The sequence below is a fragment of the Castor canadensis genome, chromosome 3 (assembly GCF_047511655.1).
Source record: "Castor canadensis chromosome 3, mCasCan1.hap1v2, whole genome shotgun sequence".
NCBI lineage: Eukaryota > Metazoa > Chordata > Mammalia > Rodentia > Castoridae > Castor > Castor canadensis.
In genome coordinates this window covers 90,177,349-90,190,029 of record NC_133388.1, presented here as the reverse complement: position 1 = coordinate 90,190,029, position 12,681 = coordinate 90,177,349, and the positions used below count along the sequence as shown (strand labels likewise).

The 12,681-nt window shown below is 41.2% G+C and overlaps 1 long non-coding RNA gene across 3 annotated transcripts; it reads right to left on the bottom strand.

Annotated features, from left to right (window-relative positions):
* Window positions 1-4,154: 4,154 nt before the first annotated feature.
* On the bottom strand, window positions 4,155-10,148 carry LOC141421623 (uncharacterized). 3 transcript variants are annotated; one of them, XR_012446240.1, is made up of 3 exons: window positions 9,793-10,148; window positions 7,888-8,028; window positions 4,155-5,060 (listed from the first exon to the last, which is right to left on the bottom strand). It is a non-coding gene; the product is annotated as an uncharacterized lncRNA (long non-coding RNA). The 3 variants fall into 3 exon arrangements; XR_012446242.1 differs by having other exon boundaries at window positions 9,675-9,802; XR_012446241.1 differs by lacking the exon at window positions 9,793-10,148 and adding an exon at window positions 8,678-9,077.
* Window positions 10,149-12,681: the final 2,533 nt, after the last annotated feature.

Sequence of the window (12,681 nt, the reverse complement as noted above, 5' to 3'; positions counted from 1 at the left end):
TATAGTTTGAAGTCAGGTATTGTGATACCTCCTGCATTGTTCTTTTGACTGAGTATTGCCTTGGCTATTCGTGGCTTCCTGTGTTTCCATTATAAATTTCACAGTAGATTTTTCAATCTCCTTAATGAATGTCATTGGAATTTTGATGGGAATTGCATTAAACATGTAGATTACTTTTGGGAGTATCGACATTTTTACTATGTTGATTCTACCAATCCATGAGCATGGGAGATCTCTCCACTTTCTATAGTCTTCCTCAATCTCTTTCTTCAGAAGCGTATAGTTTTCCTTGTAGAGGTCTTTCACATCTTTTGTTAGGTTTACACCTAGGTATTTGATTTTGTTTGAGGCTATTGTAAATGGAATTGTTTTCATACATTCTTTTTCCGTTTGCTCATTGTTAGTGTATAGAAATGCTAATGATTCTTCTATGTTGATTTTATATCCTGCTACTTTGCTATAGCTATTGATGATGTCTAGAAGCTTCTGAGTAGAGTTTTTTGGGTCTTTAAGGTATAGGATCATGTCGTCTGCAAATAGGGATATTTTGACAGTTTCTCTACCTATTTGTATTCCTTTTATTCCTTCTTCTTGCCTAATTGCTCTGGCTAGGAATTCCAGTACTATGTTGAATAGGAGTGGAGATAGTGGGCATCCTTGTCTGGTTCCTGATTTTAGAGGGAATGGTTTTAATTTTTCTCCGTTAAGTATAATGCTGGCTGTAGGTTTGTCATATATAGCTTTTATAATGTTGAGGTACTTTCCTTCTATTCCTAGTTTTCTTAGAGCTTTTATCATGAAATGATGTTGGATCTTATCAAAGGCTTTTTCTGCATCTATTGAGATGATCAAGTGGCTTTTGTCTTTGCTTCTGTTAAAGTGGTTTATTATGTTTATTGATTTTCGTATGTTGAACCACCCCTGCATCCCTGGGATGAAGCCTACTTGGTCGTGGTGAATAATCTTTTTGATGTGTTGCTGAATTCGGTTTGCCATTATTTTGTTGAGGATTTTTGCGTCAATGTTCATTAAGGAGATTGGCCTATAGTTCTCCTTTTTGGAGGTGTCTTTGCCTGGTTTTGGGATAAGTGTAATACTGGCTTCATAAAATGTGTTTGGCAGTTTTCCTTCCCTTTCTATTTCATGGAAAAGTTTAAGGAGGGTTGGTATCAGTTCTTCTTTAAAGGTCTGATAGAATTCAGCAGAGAATCCATCAGGTCCTGGACTTTTCTTTTTGGGGAGACTCTTGATTGCTGCTTCAATTTCATTTTGTGTTATAGGTCTATTCAGGTGATTAATTTCCTCTTGGTTCAGTTTTGGGTGATCATATGTATCTAGAAATCTGTCCATTTCTTTTAGATTTTCAAATTTATTTGAATATAGGTTCTCAAAGTAGTCTCTGATGATTTCCTGGACTTCCATGGTGTTTGTTGTTATCTCCCCTTTTGCATTCCTAATTCTACTAATTTGCATTTTTTCTCTCCTCATTTTAGTCAGGTTTGCCAGGGGTCTATCGATGTTGTTTATTTTTTCAAAGAACCAACTTTTTGTTTTATTAATTCTTTGTATGGTTTTTTTGGTTTCTATTTCGTTGATTTCAGCTCTTATTTTTATTATTTCTCTCCTTCTATTTGTTTTGGGATTTGCTTGTTCTTGTTTTTCTAGGAGTTTGAGATGTATCATTAGGTCATTGATTTGGGATCTTTCAATCTTTTTAATATATGCACTCATGGCTATAAACTTTTTTCTCAGGACTGCCTTAGCTGTGTCCCATAGGTTCCGGTAGGTTGTGTTTTCATTTTCATTGACTTCCAGGAACTTTTTAATTTCCTCTTTTATTGCATCGATGATCCACTCTTCATTAAGTAATGAGTTATTTAGTTTCCAGCTGTTTGCATGTTTTTTGTCTTTACTTTTGTTGTTGAGTTCTACTTTTATTGCATTGTGGTCAGATAGTATGCACGGTATTATTTCTATTTTCTTATATTTGCTGAGGCTTGCTTTGTGCCCTAGGATATGATCTATTTTGGAGAAGGTTCCATGGGCTGCTGAGAAGAATGTATATTGTGTAGAGGTTGGATGAAATGTTCTGTAGACATCTACTAGGTCCACTTGATCTATTGCATATTTTAGATCTTGGATTTCTTTATTGAGTTTTTGTTTGGATGACCTATCTATTGATGATAATGGAGTGTTAAAGTCTCCCACAACCACTGTGCTGGCGTTTATATATGCTTTTAGGTCTTTCAGGGTATGTTTGATAAAATTGGGTGCGTTGACATTGGGTGCGTACAGATTGATGATTATTATTTCCTTTTGGTCTATTTCCCCTTTTATTAGTATGGAATGTCCTTTATCTCGTTTGATCAATGTAGGTTTGAAGTCTACTTTGTCAGAGATAAGTATTGCTACTCCTGCTTGTTTTCGGGGTCATTGGCTTGGTAAATCTTCTTCCAGCCTTTCATCCTAAGCATATGCTTATTTCTGTCAGTGAGATGAGTCTCCTGTAAGCAACAAATTGTTGGATCTTCTTTTTTAATCCATTTTGTCAAACGGTGTCTTTTGATGGGTGAATTAAGTCCATTAACATTAAGTGTTAGTACTGATAGGTATGTGGTGATTCCTGTCATTTAGTTGTCTTAGTTGTTTGAAGGTTTGATTGTGTGTACCTAAGTTGATGTTACTCTCTACTGCCTTGCTTTTTCTTATCCTGTGGTTTGGTGCTGCCTGCCTTTTCATGGTTAAGTTGGGTGTCAATTTCTGTGTGCAGGATCCCTTGCAGAATCTTTTGTAATGGTGGCTTTGTGGTCACATATTGTTTTAGTTTCTGCTTATCATGGAAGACTTTTATTGCTCCATCTATTTTGAATGATAGCTTTGCTGGGTAGAGTATCCTGGGGTTGAAGTTATTTTCATTCAGTGCCTGGAAGATCTCACCCCACGCTCTTCTTGCTTTTAATGTTTCTGTTGAGAAGTCTGCTGTGATTTTGATGGGTTTACCTTTGTATGTTATTTGTTTTTTCTCTCTTACAGCCTTCAATATTCTTTCCTTAGTTTCTGAACTTGTTGTTTTAATGATGATATGTCGTGGAGTAGTTCTATTTTGATCTGGTCTGTTTGGTGTCCTGGAGGCCTCTTGCATTTGTATGGGAATATCTTTCTCTAGATTTGGGAAATTTTCCGTTATTATTTTATTGAATCGATTACGCATTCCCTTCGATTGCACCTCTTCTCCTTCTTCGATGCCCATGATTCTCAAGTTTGGTCTTTTGATGGAGTCAGTGAGTTCTTGCATTTTCTTTTCACAGGTCTTGAGTTGTTTAATTAATAGTTCTTCGGTTTTTCCTTTAATTACCATTTCATCTTCAAGTTCTGAGATTCTGTCTTCTGTTTGTTCTATTCTGCTGGATTCGCCTTCAATTTTGTTTTGTATTTCTGTTTCATTCTTTTTTCTGAGGTTTTCCATATCCTGAGTCCCTTCCTCTTTAATGTTGTCTATTTTTGTCCTGAGTTCATTTATCTGTTTATTCATCGTGTTCTCTCTTTCACTTTGGTGTTTATACAGTGCTTCTGTGGTTTCCTTTATTTCTTCTTTTGCTTTTTCAAATTCTCTATTTTTGTTGTCTTGGAATTTCTTGAGTGTCTCCTGTACATTTTGGTTGACCCTATCCAGTATCATCTCTATAAAATTCTCATTGAGTACTTGTAGTATGTCTTCTTTTAAATTATTCTTGTGGGCTTCATTGGGTCCTTTGGCATAGTTTGTCTTCATTTTGTTGGAGTCTGGATCTGAGTTTCTGTTTTCTTCATTCCCCTCTGGTTCCTGTACTAATTTTTTGCTGTGGGGAAACTGGTTTCCCTGTTTTTTCTGTCTTCCCATCATTGTCTTTGGTGTTGTTACTGTCCCTGTACTGTGTGCAATTAAGTATTTTCTAGCTTGTAATAATAACAATGGTAATATTTAGAATGGAAGAGTGAGCTGAGATGGAAAGCAAGAAGTTAAAGAAAAGGGAAAAACAAATACACGGAGAGGAAGGAGAAAACAGAACAAGGTATCAGAGAAGAAAGTTTCAAAGGTATAAATAGGGAGTGTTAGTGTACTAATCGACAGTAAGCTGAACAGACAGACAGAAATAGGATTTTTCTTTTTTAGCATCCAAGGAGAGCAGAGCACCTTTATTATGAGTATGCCAAAAAGTAGGGAGCAAGGATGGAAAATGACATACATAATACAAAGATGAATCCAAGGAAGTATGTGTGTCTATACTAGCCTGAGAGAACCTTAGTAAGCTTGGCCTGCTATAACAGAATACAGTAGTTCTCCCTCATCCACGGTTTTGCTTTCTACTATTTCAGTTACTTGTGTTCAGCTGTGGCCTGAAAATATTAAACTGAAAATACCCCAAAAAACCACTTGATGAGTTTTAAATTGTGCACTATTCTGAGTAGCATAACGAAGTCTCACTCAGTCCCATGAATAATCCCTTTATATATCATATCTTCACTGCATCCGCTACTTGCCTGTTGGACACATAGTAGCCATCCCAGTTATCAGATCAGCTGTCACAGTATTGCAATCCTTGTGTTCAAGTAGCCCTTATTTTACTTAATAATGGCCCCCAAATGTAAGAGTGGTGATGCTGGCAGTTCAGATATGTCAAAGGAAAGCCATACAGTACTTCCTTTATGTGAAAAGCTGGAAGTTCTTGACAAGAAAAAAAAACCATTATTAGGTCGAGGTTGCTAAGAAATTCCTGCTAGCGTTGCTGCAAAAGCCATGGCTACAATGCTTTATAAGTGCTTAGAGAGGATGGATGGACAAGGCAGTAAATCATAGGGTTTGCTACTTTCTGTGGTTTTAGCTAATGAGTGGGTCCGGGAACTCATTCCCTGGAGATAGGGGCACTATTGTGTCATAGACCGGGTGGCTTAAACTATAAACATTTATCGCTCACAGCGCTAGAGACTGGAAAGTCTGAGGTCAAAACACCAGCAGATCTGATGTCTGGAAAGGGCTGGCTTCTTGGTGTGCAGATGGTGTCTTCTTCTTGTGTCTGCAACTGGGCAAAGAGAACCAGCTCAGTTCCAGCATCTTTCTCTTCTTAAAAGGACACTAATACCATCATGGTGGTTCTACCATCATGACCTCATCCAATCCAAATTATTACATAAAACTCCCATACCCTAATACCATCCAGTTAGGGGATAGGGTTTCAACATACCAATTTGGGGAGCAGGCAGATAACACAAACATGTAGCCTGCAACAGTAGCCAAGTATTTTTCTCTACATTTTTAGTTTGTTGAAAAAATTTCATAATTTTGAAAAGTAAAATAAAAATTAGGCAAATGCTAAGAAAATGAGTGGATATAAAATATGAAAGCAAAATATTAAGGAGGACAAAAGATATTTCATATTAATAAAAAGAAAAGACATAATGGAACTGCATGTTTATGCACCTAAAAACATAAAGTCCACAAAGCTCTTAAAAATAATAGGTAAGTGCAGTGGCTCAAGCCATTAGCTACTTGGAGACAAAGATCAGGAGGATTGCAGTTTGAGGTCAGCTGGGCAAAAAGTTCATGGGAACCCATCTCAATCAGTGGCTGAGTATGGTGGTACATGCCTGTCATTCCAGTTTCATGGGGAAGCACAGATAGGAGGATCACAGTCCAGGCCACCCTGGGCATAAAACAAGACCCTATCTCAAAAATAACCAGAGGTACAGTGGCTCAAATGGTAGAGTGCCTGCCTAGCTAGCACAAGGCCCTGAATTCAACCCCCAGTACTGCCAAAACCAAAAACAGTGATGAATCTTCTATCTGATATTGGTTTCTTAAATTTAGAAATTAACAGTCCTGTTTTAGAGCAACCAGACAAAATGTAATGACTCAGCTGAATAATACAACTATTAAGCCTGATTGCGTGTGTGTGTACGGATATAGGTCTACATACACATATTTAAAGCCAATGATGAACACACAAAAGAAACATTTTCAATATAGATGATTGAATAGAAGATCACAAAGGAAGTCCCAACAAACCACAGGGATATTTTGTCTAGGCACAATGTAATGAAATCGGAAATAGAAAAATCTGGCTCTCCTAAGATATTCTGTCAAGGAAAAAAATAAATTATATAACTATTAGAAATGTACAATCATTACACATTAAATGTAGAAATATGTAGAATGTAGCCAAAACATTTAAATTAAAAGGAAAGTCTACATATTTAAATGCAAAATTATCTTAAGTGGAATTCAGAGAGAAATAAACCAAACATCTAACACAACAGCAGAATAATGTAAAAACTAGTAATAAGAATAAAATGAGATATTAACAACTAAGAACAAAATGTTAGATTCCATTAACAAAATCACTAGGAAAAAAGTATACGGGCCAAAGGCATCTGATTAAAAATAAAAGAAATAACATCAGGATTAAGAAAGGGAATATTACTATACATACGAGAGTGATTTTAAGTAAATAAGAATCTACATAAGGTTTCCAGTTCAAAAGGCAAATTGGCAGCCAAGTGCCAGTGGCTCATGCCTGTAATCCTACCTAATTAGGAGGCTCAGATTGGGAGGATTACAGTTCTAGGCCAGCTCTGGCACAAAGGCTTGTGATACACCATCTCATTGAGGGGGAAAAAAAAGCTTGGTGGCATGTGCATGTTATCCCAGCTACAGCGGGAAACCTAAAATAGGAGAATTGAGGTTTAGACCCTCTCTCAAAAATAACCAGAGATGAAAGTGCTGGAGGAGTGGCTCAAGTGGTAAAAGCACCTGCCTAGCAAGTGCAAAGCCCTGAGTTCAAATACAAGTACCACCAAAAAAGTAAATTGCCCACAAGCAATTAACCTTCCCCCTCATAAGATATAAGTACCCTGTCATTAAAATAATATTAAAAAAATTAGAAATCCACCAGAATGAAGGGAATAGGAGAGGCATTTCCATTCATGGTAAAAACTTAGCAAAGTAGAACTAGATGAGAGCTTCCTTGATCTAACAAAGGGCATCTACATAAAATCTACAACAGACACGGTAGTCCATGGTGAACAAGCGAGTTCTTTTCTATATCAAGAGCAAAAAAAAAAAGCATATCTTCTATCGCAATCATCATTTGTATTCAGGACTGAAACAGATGTCCTAGCCAATGCAATAATCAAGAGAAAAAAGTCAAAGGTGTGAGATGAAATAAAGCCACCATCACTTGCAGATGATATGTTTCTGAATGTTAGATGAACTAAAAGTATCTTTAGATGTGCTTAGAATTTATAAGTAAATTTGGCAAGATCACTGGATAAAGTGTCAATACGTAAAACTGTATATATATACAATTGTATTTGTACATATAAGGAAAACAAGAAAATGAAACTGTAAAATGATGTCCTTACTGTAGTATTAAGAAATGTAGCTGGGTACTGTTTTGAGAGGCAGAGATCAGAAGGATCATAGTCTGAGGCTAGCCCAGGCAAAAAGTTCACAAGACCCCATCTCCACTAGTAACTGGGTATGGTAGCATGAGCCTGTCATTCCAGCTATGCAGGAAGCATAAATAGGATGATCACAGTCCAGGCCAGCCAGGGCAAAAAGTAAGACCCTACCTCAAAAATAACCAGAGCAAAAAGGGCTACAGGCATGGTTCAAGAGGTAGAGTGCCTACCTAGCCAGCACAAAGTCCTGCGGTCAAACCCCAGTACCTCCAAGAAAAAAAAATGTAGAAAAATTCCTAGGGATAAATTTACAATATGTACAAGACATCTGTAGAGGAAACAAAACACTACGGAAAGAATGCAAAGACCTCAATAGGACAGTGAAGTATGGGCATGAGGACAGACAAGCAGATAAACAGATCAGAATAAACAATCTAGAAACAGACTTACGTGTAGTTTATCAGTTAATCATCAATAAAGCCCATAATGAAACTCAGCAGGGAAAGAATAGTCTTGGAGTAACAGGTGCTGGAGTAACTGAATAATAAGTTGAAAATACTCTCGATCTCTTCTTCACATAAAAATTAAAGGCTGTTAAAAAAATGGAACAGTTGATTAAGTGTGGAGCTTTGTGCACAAATTAATCAATAGTGCAGGCATCTTTATGGTTGGTTAATTTATAAGCATATTTACAAAATGTGAACTTCCATCAAAAGTATAATATATTTATATAAAAATATGAAAGGCTGCAAAATAAACACGCCAAAGATGGCTCCTGTATATTGACCCTCTGTGGTTTACTTCACGGTAGGATAGGGTCATTAGCTCTAAGCCAGCTGGTGCCAAACTCAAAGTTTTGCCTGTCCAGCTGCCTTAAATATAGCCCAAATATTACTCTTGGTCATTTAGAGCACACTTGCTTTGCATACCCTGCAGAACTGTGCCCAAATTTGGCAAGCTGTCCATAAAACAAGCCCACGGACTATAAAAGACCCTGACACAGAGACTCGCCATGTGGCTGCTGAGCAACAGCAACTAGACATGTAACCTCTAATTACCCTTTCACCCCAAGTTCCGTTGCCCACTTGCCTTTCTGGGTGATGACCCCATGCCACTGTCTTAGGAGGTCTCTGCAGTGAGGGCTTGCTTTCTCATGTAACCTGTCCCAGCACTGCCAAAATCACAGCTTGTTGTAGGATACTGATGCCTCATAATCATGTCCTCAAAACCTCAAACTTACTAGGCAGTGCAGTAAGGATGGGATTTGGGCGATGAACTGGTGTGGGGTCTACACAGTTAGTAAGATAATCAATGTCAAATCGATCACGCGAGGCCTTCAGTGGTGGGGCTCAGAATCCGGGATGCCACTGTGACAGTTAGACATGGCATTGCTCTGTGCTGTTACACTCCATATTTTGTGGTCTCCTCATGTGCCTCACCAGACTGGTCAAGTAGACAGCCAACACCAGTACCTAAATTAAATGAAATCACCTCATAAGAACTGACTTCTGTGGCCAGCTGCCCCAGGAAGGAGGTCAGCCATGGATCTGGGAACCCCACTGTGAGGTCTGTGGGCCTGAAGGCAAAGAAGGGAGCAGTGCGTGCCACTGGAGGGAGAGTGGGCTACCCTGACCCCAGGATGGGCTCCTCCCCAGGAGGAGTTTCACATGTGATGTGGGGAATTCTGAGAGGAGAGGACATCCTTATCCCTGGGGACCACAATGACAGGTATTTGAGCTGAGAAGTCAGCCAAATTAGGCTGAAGCCTGTTCCCTACACACTACTGGAGGAGTGGTCTTTACAAGCAGCTACCATGCCATGGCTGTTGTGACATTCAATTGTTCTGTTGCAGATGTCACTGTTCTAGCCCCTCCCTTGAGGTACTGGAGATGCCAACACTTGGGCTAATGCAGCTAAAGAGTTACTTAAAGAAACTAGAGGCAAGGAAGTTTATATCCCTGTCCACCTGGGAACTGTGGGGGAGGTGGCTGTCTTATTGAACTGTTGAATTCAGCTGGGAAACCAATGTTGGCCCTTACTCCTGACTGCTTCTCACCAGGAGGCCACCCAGAGAGGAGGTGGATGCTCAAACCTCCCCACCCCATGAGATCAGACACAGGCTGAAGTGACACCCTGGGCTGGGACAGTGGTGTCCCTACTGCAGCATTCTGCACAATCAGTGTAGAAGAGCGAATGACAACTCCTCAGCAGGATTTTGACCATACTCTACATCTTACTTGTTGGTGAGGATTTCTGTGGCTTGTACATGTGTCCATGAGTCCTCATAACCCCCTGGGCAGAATGTCAACAGAAAACATTAGCTGACACCATAATCAGTGATGTCAGAGTACGCACATCAGGTGACAGATGGTGTTGGGGGCATGAGGACTTGGTGAGGCTGAGGGGCTGACTGAATCCTGAGTCCACACAGTTGTTTCTCCAGAGCTCATGATCGACATTGGTCCTAGCGGCTGTCCATGGTGGGTCGCAATGGAAAAATCCCAGGGGCCAAAGCTGCCCTCAGGAAACTCAGGAAAGACAAATGCATGGTGAAGAGTTGCCTGTAAACTCTCTAAACAATGTCCCACATGGCCCAAAACAAAATCACTATGAACTGTGAGGACACCCAGCTCCAGGTCCAAACAAACCACCTATAACTAGGCCCTGCTTAGGGAGCCCTCTGAGGAATAAGAGTGGTTGTGGATCAGGACATTACAACCAAAAAAAGGAAGGGTAGAAACACACACACACAGAATTTATCATAAGGAACTGGCTCACATAGTTACAGAAACTGACAAGTCCCAAGGTGTGTACGTGGCCAGAAGGAGACCAGGAGAACTGATTTTTTTGCAGTTCCAGTCTGAAGGGCAGCAGACTCGAGACCAGGAAGAGCTCACGTTTCAGTTTGAGTTCCAAGGCCAGAAAACCTGGATGTTCCAGCTCCAGCAGTCAGGCACAAGGAGTCCCCTCTGCTCAAGGCAGGGTCAGCTTTTGTTCTACTCAGGCCTTCTACTGACTGGACAGGCCTCCCACCCTGGGGAGCACTATCTGCTCTACTCAGCCTCCCCAGTCAACATTGATCTCATCCAGAACCACTCTCACAGACACACCCAGAATGAGGTTTGACCTGTGGCCTGGTCAAGTTGACACGTAAAATTAACCATCACAGGTTATACTGAACCGTAAGGAATTAAGAGGATCCCAAATTGGATGTTCTCTATGAAAATCAGTGGAAGAGCATAATACTTCCAGAGCTGGGCCACAGCCCCGGCAGCCAGGCTCTTCTGAGACTTCCTCCCCTTCAGTCCCGTCCCTGACCTCCACCAGGGACCGGGACCAGACCTCAGATAGAATCCAGTGGTCAAAGAACTGGCTTGTGCAGGCAGACTATCTTCGCTTCACCACATTAACTATGGGTTGGGCTCCAAAAAAATAGACAACAGTGGCCCAGTCTGTTGGTCACACGTGCTCACACCTCATTATCTGAGAAAACACTCAGCATTAAAGGGACCTCCCCAGGAATTGACTGGTTTAGGAGGATTTCAGAGGGGTAACTAATGACTTAACTATTAAAATTGGACTAGTTTTGATAAAAGATGTGTCTGTCCTCACTGCTATCCCCAAACTGTGCCTTTTCCCATCAGTGGAATGAACTTGTCAGTCAGTAGGTGGCCTGAGGGAACCAGTCTGAGGTGTCTGCACCACTGGTAGCACTGCCCGGGGCCACTAGTCAGCCTTCCTCTCCTGGCATGGGGTGAATACAGAAATCACCAGCTCAGGCACAGCCTGTCATGGCTGGCGTAGCTAAAGAATGGGGATGAATTCCTACCATGTCACCTTGCAATTCCTAGGTCTGACCTTGTGCTTAAAGCCATGACTGGTGAGAGGACGCCATGTACAAGACATGGAGGGTGAAACACAGTTGTTCCCTTTAGTACAGCACCTCTGACAGACATCATCACCCCAATGACATCTGAGTTAATCTGGGAAGATGGTATGGAGAAACAGACTTGGCTGATATGTTTTATTCAGGGGGAAGGTCACCCAAGGGCCACCACTATCACATTCACCTTTGAGAGTCAACAATCCATCTTTCCTGGTCACCCACTGATTACACATGGGCTTGAAGACAGGCCTAGGTGTCTGCTCCTATCCCCACCAAGAACCCAGCTTTGGCATCCCATCAACACCATCCTCCTTTCCAGACCTGACAGGATGTCATCTCACAGACAACATGACCGAAAGTGACATCACACTGAGTGATGGACGAATGCCCCCAAAAGGTCCATACCCCCTGCTGGTCTGTTCAATTTTGGGGCTTCACCTGGAACTCAGATCAGTTCCTGATCCTACACAAGACAAACTCCAGGTGCCACCAACCACCTGTTGAGGAGGCACAATGGACAGGAGGGATGTTGGTACCGTTGTGCGAACGCATTCCTTAGTTCTGACACCTGTTGGGCCTATCTATCGAGTCACCGATAAGTCCTCCACTTTTTAGTGGGGACCTGAGTAACAGGTACCAGATGAATTAGAGGAGGCTACCACTTCACCTCTCCTCTCTGAGGGGAACACTTGCAATCAGAACTTTTTACCACTCCGAAGTTGGCTTTCTAGAGCCTCTGGATCAAATGAAAAACACCTACTGACTGCTTTTGCTCTAAATGGCTCTCACAATCAACCTCAAGGTCTTCACCCTCAGAGAACTGCCTCCTGGTAGCAACGTGGACAATTATGAAAAACGAAACCCCCACTGGACAGAACCAGTGGTCCTCCACGCCCAGATTCCTATTGTTCCCTGTGTGATGGAAGAGGTCCCCGTAAAATCCAATCGGCCACAGAGGCCCCCTTATTAATAAAGAAATAGTATTCAACGGTCTGCTACGCTTGCCTCTACCGAGGTGGCACAAATCCATGAGAAAATAGCCACATGTCCTGTCTGTGGAACGAATTCACCAAGAACTCCAGAAATGCCTCCAGCCTGGCACAGTAGGGACCAAAGGGAGGACGGTCAGCCTCCTCCAAACAAGAAAAGTAATTGCTTTCTTTATGGAGTGAGCATGGAGCATAAGAGGCCAGACAATGAACTGCACACCGTGGCAACCCTACTCTTAACACTCCAGTATCCATACTAGGGACAGACCAGAGTGCTCTATGAGCTAGGCTGTGTACAATCCTCCTAGCAATAGAGGATTATTTCTGGTCCGTGACTAATAGGCAAACTCCTCGATTGGGGCTTTGGCA